We start from the raw sequence: 9,079 nt of genomic DNA, 5'->3' as shown, positions 1-9,079 counted from the left end.
ATTAAGCTACAGACTGGGAGAAAATATCTGCTAATGATGCAAACAGCTCATGGAACAACAAAACATAGACCCATTCAAAAAATGGGCACAAGACCTAAAGAAACATTTCTCCAAAGAAGACATACAGATGTCCAACGAACACATAAAACAATGCTTAACATCACTGAATACCAGAGAAATGCAAACCCAAACTACAGTGAAGTGGAACTTCCCTGGTGGTCCAGTGGTTGACTTCACCCTCCAACACGAGGGGTGCAGCTCTGACCCCTGGTTGAGGACTAAGATCCTGCAAGCCTCCTGGCCAAAAGACCAAAACATAAAAGAGAAGCAATACTGTAACAAATAATGTAACAAAATTCAATAATTTTTTTTTAAAAAAAGAATAATCTCAAAAATATAAAGTTCACAATGGTGAAGCGCATCAGGAATATAGGTAAAAGAGTGAAGTGGGCAAAAACGATCCAGGACAGTTTTGTCTAGTGTACTGTCGGCTATCGGGGGTGAAAATAACCCACACATACAGGTTGTATTACAAATCTCTTCCAAGTTTAGCAGTTGGGATATTTCAAGATGCCACAAGCCAGTCATCTCCCCTCTATAAAGATTTCACAGCATCACTCACTGCACAAAAACCTGTCATAGGTCTTAACTGCTCTAGAATTTAGCCCTGATTTCCAAAGCTTGACACTCAAAGCTTTCATAATTTGGTCCTGTTCCAAATTTCACATCTCCTCTCTACCCCTAAGTTATCCCCACCCACACCCATCTACACGAGTGACTGTCCAGACAAAATGCCTTTCCATTTCCCACTGACTTCCAGAATATGTGCCCTTTCCTCTTCTTTCCATCAGTAAAAACCGTACTTATTACCCTACAAGACTCAACTCAAATACTGCCATCTAAGTTAAGCACAGCACATCCCACCTCATTGGAATTCACTGCTTCCTCTCAAGGCCTTTTGCGCAGGATTCTATTATTACACATAACATAACACACAGCACAGTCAGGCCTGGAGTTATAATTGTACCCATGTGGACTCTATGGCACCCAGGTGTATCTTATTGATTACTGCTCTGTGTGTATGGAGCAAGTGATCAATAAATCTTCGTAGACTGGAATTAGGCTGGATAATTGCAAAATTATGTCACTGAAAGTCAGTCTTGTTAGAAAGCCTATGATATGCCAAGTGTGGCCTTTACTAAAGGTTGTATAAGAGAAATACTAAGCAGCTAGTGTACCCTAGTGTTAGAAGATATTTCTTTGGCAAAAAAAAGTTAAAATCATGACCATCATACAAATGTAAAATGAACACTTGCAAAAGAATTTCCTTAATTCATTAGTTAATGAGGGAACCGGTAAGAAATTAAGATTTGTTAGAAGAATTATGTTCCCAGGTGGTGCAGTGGTAAAGAATCTGCCTGCCAACGCAGTAGCCAGAGTAGACGCAGGTTTGATCGCTGGGTCAGGAAGATCCCCTGGAGAAGGAAATGGAAACCCACTCCAGTATTCTTGCCTGGGAAATCCCATGGACAGAGGGGCCTGGCGAGCTACAGTCCCTGGGCTCACAAAGTGTTGAACATGACAGAGTATGCATGTATGCATATAGAGGCAGTCAGGAATACTGAAATGAGTTTACAAATAGTTATAAAACTAGTGAACAGCCCCAAGACAAGTATGGCACCAGAAAAAAATTATTTATATTTTATGGACAATAATCACTTGCATTATTATCAGTTTTCCACAACTTAAGAGAGCTGTAAATTAGCTCAAAGCCAATGAAAGACACATATAACTTGGAAAGGTATACTAGAAAGGACACCCATTTATTACTTTTGCTCATTTCAAAGTCTTTCACACTTCCTAACAGCTTCCCTCCCATGATCATAATAATTTCAGAGATTATTTTTGATCACAAAAAAGGCAGGTCTCGTTAGGACTGACCTAACAACTCACTACATTTTAATTTCCTCTCTACTTGTCCATCACCTCCATTAAAATGTCAACGTCCTCAGGAAAAAAAACCAAAGCTGTGTTTGTTTTCAATATCATTGTTTTAATAAATTAACATTTTCTTTGGTTTTCTGGTAAGATTTATTTCAAGTAAAGCCATCATAGTATGTTTGTTCCCTTGAATAGAGTATTTGTGAGCTGCAGAAGCTAATGAAATTTCTTTTCCAAATAAGCCTTTACCAAGGAAAAGGAGCTCTTCGGCATTAGGGAATAATGACCTAGTTTGCTGTACTGCTTAATACCAAAGTGCTCAAGTACTAAAGAGCACAGAACAGCTCCGCTATGCTTGTTCTGAGTTAGAAACATTACACTGAACTAAATCCAGCTCTACCATCTGATCAAAAGGCATTTCAGCCACATCACTACCACTGTTTTTAAAATCTTAGTTTCATACACCTATTTATAAAGAAGATAATATAAAGACACAGTTAAGAGAAGCACACCGTGCTTCTATAAAAGGTTCAACAGAGATAGATGGGCTCTACACTTGAACAAAACCATTGCTACGTGAAATTATGATAGAAGACACTGGAAAAGTTTTAAACATCCAACCAGAGGGATATAATTTTGGAAAAGGCAATTAACAACATGTATTGTAGTGCAGTTATTTTAAAATGATATCAAAAACTGTGCCTCCAAAAGGAAAAAATATCTGATCCATTAAAATGAATTATAACATAAAAGATTTATACCTACTTAAAAATATACAATCACTGGAACAAGTCTTGAATGGTAGTAATGCATATTGAGAAGAATTGTATTGTAAGACACATTTTCTATTTTTGACATTTCCTTTGTGTTGTTACATCAATGGGTTAGTCACTTTTTTTAAAAGAAAGGAAGGAAAAAAATGATATTCTATAAAGTCGCTTCGATAGCCTGTGATTTGGGTCCTTATAAAAGCGTAAAGGAAAGGGTTTCATTATACTTTGTTTTGCTAACAGACATCTGCTGTCCTTTTCCTGGTGTGATTTTCATTAGAGCTATTTTCAAAGTGCTTGAATCAGGATTAGCTACTGAGTAAGAGGCTTCTTGTTCTTTTAGTCACTAACTGACACAATTTGGCTTGAAATGCAGGATTCATCACTTTGTTGGGTCCTTAAGGGCTGGGCCACCCTGACCTTGAAAATTCCCAAAGAGGAAGACTTGGACTTTTAATGATACCATCATTCAAACAAGGGGTCTTGGATTTAACATCCAGCCTCCAACCCTACACCTTCCACAGAGCACAGGACCTGGACAGACTGATGTGACCCGACCATGCATGTTTCCGGGGAGTGACCTTATCAGACTGAAGCCTTGCCCACCTGAGTCATCCGTGGAAGTCAGCAGAGCCAGGAAACAAGCCCTGGGGCAGTGTGGAGTTCTCACCAAACACAGCTTCATGGAAGATATCCCACTGGTCATACGACATTTGTGGCAAAAAGAATGACCTCAAACACATTCATCAGATGCAAGAAGTAACTGCAGGTTTTGCACTGTTGAAATTTGCTGTTTGAAAAAAAAAAAAGAAATTTGCTGTTTGATATTGGAATACATTCTTAAATGTGGTTATGTGATACATAATTTTAATGTGCATTTCTCACTGTTTTTTCCTAATGACTTATTACTTGCTGTTTATTTTATATTCATTTTAGACTATGGAAATGATGTTAGAAAAAAGCAAATTCAAGCGATCTTCTTATCTGAGTTCAAAATGGGCCATAAAGCAACAGAGACAACTCACAATATCAACAACACATCTGGCCCTGGAACTGCTAACGGACATCCAGTGCAGTGGTGTTTCAATAAATTTTGCAAAGGAGACAACAGCCTTGAAGATGAGGAGCACAGTGGCCGGTCACTGGAAGTTGGCAATGATCAACTGAGAGCACCATCAAAGCTGATCCTCTTACAACTACACGATAAGTTGCCAAAAAAACTCAGCATCAACCATTCTATGGTCATTCGGCATTTGAAGCAAATTGGAAAGGCAAAAAAGCTCAAATGTGGGTGTCTCATGAACTGACTGACAATCAAAAAAATCATCATTTTGAAGTGTCATTTTCTCTTACTCTACTCAGCAACAATGAACCATTTCTTGATTGGATCATAATATGTGATGGAAAGTGGATTTTATACAACAACCAGCAATGACCAGCTCAGTGACTGGCACTGAAAACTGCAAACGCCAGTAGCTGGCATTGGTCAACAGAAAGGGCTCAATTCTTCTCCATGACAACGCCAGAACACATGTTACACAACAACACTTCAAAAGTTGGACAAATTGGGCTACAAAGTTTTGCTTCATCCACCATATTCACCTGAGTGAGTGAGTGAGTGAAAGCCATTCAGTCATGTTCAACTCTTTACAACTCCATGGACTATATAGTCCATGGAATTCTCTAGGCCAGAATACTGGCATGGGTAGCCTTCTCCAAGGGATCTTCCCAACCCAGGGATCAAACCCAGGTCTCCCGCACTGCAGGCCGATTCTTTACCAACTGAGCCACATGACCTCTTGCCAACTGACTACCACTTCTTCAAGCATCTTGAACAACTTTATGCAGGGAAAACGCTTCCACAACCAGCAAGAGGAAGAAAATGATTTCCAAGAGTTCGTCAAGTCCTGAAACACGGATTTTTATGCTACAAGAATAAACCAAGCTATTTCTCATTGGCAAAAATGTGTTGATTGCAATGGTTCCTATTTTGACTAAGATGTGTTTGAGCCCAGTTATAATGATTTAAAATTCACTGTCTGAAACCACAATTTTGTTTGGACCAAACTACTACATACTGTGAAATGCATAAACACCTGTTGTAGACATCCACAATACACTCAGTGAGAAGCAAGCACATGTGATGCAGTAAGAATTCTCCAGGCAAGAATACTGGAGTGGGGTGCCATTCCCTTCTCCAGGGAAGCTTTCCTACCCAGAGACCAAACCCAGATCACCCACACTGCAGGCAGATTCTTTACCATCTGAGCCACCAGCGAGGCCCAAAGAATAGCTCACATTTATACATTTCCTTGAGATACGCTGGGCTGGATGATGCACAAGCTGGCAAGATTGCCAGGAGAAACATCAATAACCTCAGATATCCAGATGACACCACCCTTATGGAAGAAAGCGAAGAAGAACGAAACAGCCTCTTGATGAAAGTGAGAGTGAAAAAGCTGCCTTAAAACTCAATATTCAGAAAACTAAGACCATGGCATCTGGTCCCATCACTTCATGCCAAATAGATGGGGAAACAATGGAAACAGTGACAGACTTTATTTTGGGGGGGGCTCCAAAACTCACTGTAGATGGTGACTGCAGCCATGAAATTAAAAGACTTGCTCCTTGGGAAAAAAATTATGACCAATCTAGACAGCATATTAAAAAGCAAAGACATTGCTTTGCCAACAAAGGTCCATCTAGTCAAGGCTATGGTTTTTCCAGTGGTCATGTATGGATGTGAGAGTTGGACTATAAAGAAAGTCGAGTGCTGAAGAATTGATGCTTTTGAACTGTGGTGTTGGAGATGACCCTTGAGAGTCCCTTGTACTGCAAGGAGATCCAACCAGTCCATCCTAAAGGAAATCAGTCCTGAATATCTTTGGAAGGACTGATGTTGAAGTTGAAACTCCAATACTTTCACCACCTGATGTGAAGAACTGACTCATTTGAGAAGACCCTGATGCTGGTGAAGACTGAAGGCAGGAGGAGAAGGGGACAGCAGAGGATGAGAGGCTGGATGGCATCACCAACTCAATGGACATGAGTTTGAGTAAACTCCGGAGTTGGTGATGGGCAGGGAGGCCTGGCATGCTGCAATTCATGGGGTCGCAAAGAGTCGGACACGACTGAGCGACTGAACAGAACTGACTGATGCATTTCCTTGGTGGTTTCTCAGTGCTCGCTGTTGTTCCCTCATCTCCTCTCATCATCTTTTTGTCTGAAAGCAGGAGCCTGCATGCTGGAGTGCTTTGGGATCCATCCTTTTACCTCTATCCATGCAATAAATTGACTTCCCTAGTGGCTCAGACGGTAGAGCGTCTGCCTACAATGTGGGAGACCAGGGTTCAATCCCTGGGTTGGGAAGATCTCCTGGAGAAGGCAATGGCAACCCACTCCAGTGCTCTTGCCTGGAGAATACCAGGGAAGGGAGAGACTGGTGGGCTGCCGTCTGTGGGGTCGCACAGAGTCAGACACGACTGAAGCGACTTAGCAGCAGCAGTGGCTCAGAGGGTGAAGCGTCTGCCTACACGGGAGACCCGGGTTCAGTCCCTGGGTTGGGAAGATCTCCTGGAGAAGGAAATGACAACCCACTCCAGTACTCTTGCCTGGAAAATCCCATGGACAGAAGAGCCTGGTGGGCTACAGTCCAAGGCGTCGCAAAGAGTTGGACATGACTGAGCGACTTCACTTCACTTCATGCAATAAATATTATGTGAGTATTGTGTGCATAAAATATCAGATTCATTGGGTCTGGAGGCTCATGCTTGGGGCCAGGAAGAAGTACTGTGGTTCCCACCTCACAAGTAAATGGAGGCTCTCAACCAAAATTTGGTTCAGATGCCAAGACTGATGACACCACAAACTCACCAACAAGGCATGGACATATTTATTACTCACAAAATGAAGTTCTATGTGGAGAGCTGCATGGGTTCAAAGCATGGCTAAGGATTCCTCGAAAGAGGAGAAGAAAGCCTGTCTTGGCTCTGTGTTGATATTGAGGTAGGGGAATGACACAGGTGAGCCAGCACTGGCACTGTTTGAACTTCATGCTGCCGCATGGAAGGAAAACCCTGCACTTTCTGAACACAATTCCCGAATGTGGGACAAAGGAGAGATAAGAGTGATGGGGATGAAGAGCTATCAATAGTCAAACATCAAAAATGGAGCCAGTCCAAAGACATCAGATGGCAGAAAGCAGACTAGTTCTCAAGTCCCTTCCAGCTTTGACAACGTATTCATCGAATCCTGCTTCTTAGGCACCCATTCAGAGTGCTGGAAGGGGAAGTCATCTTTTATAAAATCATCGATTACATTTTACATGGAAAAGAAGAGATCAAAGTCATTCCAACACCTCCCACGGACCACTGGACTCTCGTTAGTGGGTTGCCAACATACATTGCTGAAAATGGATTTATCTGCAACATGCTGAACGCCCCAGCCGATGAATACTTCACGTTTCAGAAAGGACCTGTAGATGAAACTGGTTGGGTCATTAAAAATGTCTTGTCCCTGCCTATTGTCAACAAAAAAGAAGACATCGTGGGTGTAGCTACATTTTACAACAGGAAGGATGGAAAGCCTTTTGATGAATATGATGAGCACATTGCTGAGACTCTCACAGTTTCTTGGATGGTCTCTTTTAAATACTGACACCTATGAGAAAATGAATAAGCTGGAGAACAGAAAGGATATAGCCCAAGAAATGCTCATGAACCACACCAAAGCTACGCCTGATGAAATCAAGTCTATTTTGAAATTTAAAGAGAAGTTAAATATAGATGTAATTGAAGACTGTGAAGAAAAACAGCTTGTCACAATTTTGAAAGAGGACCGGCCGGACCCACGGACCGCAGACCTGTATGAATTCCGCTTCAGCGACTTGCCCATCACAGAGCACGAACTGATTAAGTGTGGACTTCGGCTGTTTTTTGAAATAAATGTGGTGGAGAAATTCAAAGTACCCGTAGAGGTTCTCACCAGATGGATGTACATGGTGAGGAAGGGGTACCAGGCCGTCACGTACCACAACTGGAGACACGGGTTTAATGTGGGGCAGACCATGTTCACTTTGCTGATGACAGGAAGACTGAAGAAATACTACACAGACCTTGAAGCCTTTGCCATGCTTGCTGCTGCCTTCTGCCATGACATTGACCACAGAGGCACCAATAATTTGTATCAGATGAAGTCTACTTCTCCGCTAGCAAGGCTTCACGGCTCTTCCATCTTGGAGAGGCACCACCTGGAGTACAGTAAGACGCTCCTGCAGGATGAGAGTTTAAACATCTTCCAGAACCTAAATAAACGCCAGTATGAAACAGTTATTCATTTGTTTGAAGTTGCAATAATAGCAACTGACCTGGCTTTATATTTCACGAAGAGAACCATGTTTCAAAAAATTGTTGATGCCTGTGAAAAAATGGAAACTGAAGAAGAGGCCATCAAATATGTAACCATTGATCCAACCAAAAAAGAGATTATCATGGCAATGATGATGACTGCGTGTGATCTGTCAGCTATAACCAAGCCCTGGGAGGTACAAAGTCAGGTAGCACTCCTGGTTGCAAATGAATTTTGGGAACAAGGAGATCTGGAGAGAACAGTGCTGCAGCAACAACCCATTCCTATGATGGACAGAAACAAAAAAGATGAACTACCTAAACTTCAAGTTGGATTTATTGACTTTGTCTGTACTTTTGTATATAAGGAGTTCTCACGGTTTCACAAAGAAATCACACCTATGCTGAATGGTCTTCAAAACAACAGAGTGGAATGGAAATCCCTAGCTGATGAGTATGATGAAAAGATGAAGGTAATTGAAGAGATGAAAAAGCAGGAAGAAGGAAATACGACTGAAAAAGCTGTAGAAGATTCAGGAGGTGGTGGTGATGACAAGAAGTCCAAAACATGTCTAATGTTGTAAGACAATCCAACTGGTCTAAATTACAAATATTGTTTCTACATTTGAAGAAAACATTAAAAAAGAACATCAGCAAATTTCATTCATCAAACCATCAACTAACAGAGACTCTTCAGGAAAGCTATCCTGTGACTAGCATAAGAAAATACACGGCTAGCCTGAAAGCCATGAGGGTAAAATAAAGTTCAAAAAAAGTGCAAAATAAGACAAAGATAAGTGCATTTTTGGTGCCAATTTGTTTTAAATTAAAAATAATATAATCCTGAAAAAAAAAATGGAGCCAGACTCTTCATTATAGAGGGATAAATAAATAGTAATTAAAAAATAATGCCATTTGCAGTAACACAGATGGACCTAGACTGTTACACTGAGTGAAGTAAGTCAGACAGAGACAAATACCACATAATATCACTTATATATGGCTTCCCTGGTGGCTCAGACG

The 9,079-nt window shown here is 41.2% G+C and overlaps 1 pseudogene; it reads left to right on the top strand.

The window, feature by feature from the left end:
- The first annotated feature begins 6,944 nt into the window (after window positions 1–6,944).
- Window positions 6,945–8,853, top strand: LOC110148477 (cone cGMP-specific 3',5'-cyclic phosphodiesterase subunit alpha' pseudogene; annotated as a pseudogene).
- Window positions 8,854–9,079: the final 226 nt, after the last annotated feature.

The sequence above is a fragment of the Odocoileus virginianus genome, chromosome 20 (genome assembly GCF_023699985.2).
Source record: "Odocoileus virginianus isolate 20LAN1187 ecotype Illinois chromosome 20, Ovbor_1.2, whole genome shotgun sequence".
In the NCBI taxonomy this organism is placed as follows: Eukaryota; Metazoa; Chordata; class Mammalia; order Artiodactyla; family Cervidae; genus Odocoileus; species Odocoileus virginianus.
The sequence above is the reverse complement of the archived record's forward strand: the minus strand, read 5'-3'. Positions and strand labels throughout refer to the sequence as shown.